Source organism: Corvus brachyrhynchos, unplaced genomic scaffold (assembly GCF_000691975.1).
Source record: "Corvus brachyrhynchos isolate BGI_N302 unplaced genomic scaffold, ASM69197v1 scaffold318, whole genome shotgun sequence".
Taxonomy (NCBI): Eukaryota; Metazoa; Chordata; class Aves; order Passeriformes; family Corvidae; genus Corvus; species Corvus brachyrhynchos.
The window spans coordinates 151,044-152,900 of record NW_008239537.1 but is presented as its reverse complement, the minus strand read 5'-3'; positions in this window follow the sequence as shown (position 1 = coordinate 152,900).

The window sequence follows — 1,857 nt, the reverse complement described above, 5'->3', positions numbered from 1 at the left end:
TTACAAATTTCAAGGCCTTGGGACTTGTCCTACCACACCCATACACCAGACTACACAGCAGGGCAGAGCAGCTCCGGGCCAAACCCACGTAGGCATCTGTGACACAGGAAATGACAAACGAGGAGATGCAATGAAGAGAGAAAACTCTGGCAAGAGAAATGACCGCAAGGACCGAGAGAATGCGGAGCAAGATGATCTCAGGGAGACCGACGAGGCTTGAAGAAGATGCTAACGGAAGGGCTCATTCCGAGAACCGCAAAGATGGGTGCCCGAGAATCGTACGGTCAGAATCCTCTACTGCTCCTTACATTCTGACAAGTCCTAATCCCCTGTAATGGATCACTGCGGTGCACAGCTGTGAATACAGCTCAGAACAGGACCATAAAGGACCTCTGGCTCAATGCTTCTAAAGGGAGATGCGATTCTGATGTGCATCCGTGCTCGTCGTTCAAAGGTCCGACAGTATCGGCACCCGGCCAAGGATGCTAAGGATGATGCCCGGCATTTCCGATAAGCTGGCCCCTCGAAGGGCTAAGGAAAAAGACCTAAGACACAAGATGCCCAAAAGACACAGAAAACATACAATAGACAGGTGACACGACACACACCGGGACTGCTCTGCCCGCCTCAGCATTGTGATCAAAAGTCAGACTTGCCCTTTATGTGAGCTAAGGGGCCCCTTCTTGGACATTCCCGCCTTCAAAGCTGACTCAAAAATCCCTCCCGGCGAGGCCCGACCCGGCACCCTGCTTTCATCCCCTCTGTGGGTCATAACCCTCGACTTAATTCTCAAACGTCCAGGATGTGAATCCACCTCGGGTGCAAAACAAGGCTGCCTCGCTGTCCGGGAAGTTCCTGCCATCTCCTAGTCAGCTACAACAAAGACAACCAAACATCAGTACGTGAACTTAGTGGCACGTCAGCCACAACCCAACAATTCTGCTACTCACTGTCTCCTAAGACAGTGCACAGACGGGCACGGGAAGCTGTTACACACAGATTATATTGCCGTGAGCCAGAGCACTTCAGGGCATCCTTGAGAGAGTGCAGAGAGCAGGAAAAAACCACACTGTTACACCATTTATCCTGCTCTGTGGCTTGCAAGTGGGGCATGAACACGGTTTTGTTCTGATCTTGATAGCTCCAAGGAAAAGAACTATTGAGCTGGCAGTGAAGATGCCGCTTTCCTGATACTCCTGGCCCAGAACCACGGCCCAGCAGGTTTCTGTGGTAGTCTGAATTATTTGTGCAGTTCAGAAGCTGCACATCCCTAAACCAATCCCTTGGGAGCATGAAGGTTCCCACGGGCATTTTGTACTTCAGTGTGTGCTTTCAGCACACTGGGACAGTTTAAATGAGAATGAGGTCACTTGGTGACAGCACAGCATTAGATCGGAGATATCAAGAGACTCAGCAGATGACATTCACTACGGACTCTCCATTCCCATTGTTCTGGCTGCAGCATCCTCATTTCTCACAGCCCTGTTTCAAGGACTCCCTTCAGAAAATGGATCGTTGGTCCCAGTAGCAAATCCCCAAGGGATTTCCCCTGGAGGCGAACGCTGGCCCTTTTCCATGGGAAACAAAACTCAGCCCCCCAGGTTCTTGCTGTCAGTTTGGAGGTGGCGTTTGGCACTCCAAGGGCAGCCAGTTGCTGGCAGCTTTGGTCTGGGAGAAATCCCGTGCCATTCACAATTTTAGGGGGCTCCCCTCTGAGCCCCCACGTATCCCTGCTCTCCCCTGACTCTTCCCGACGTTGCAGACCCCCTGACCCTGTTTTGCCCCACCCCCCAACCCCTCCCATGTTTTGGGGTGCCCACCCCACTTTTGGGCCCCCCCACCCCCCAGGTTCCCTTT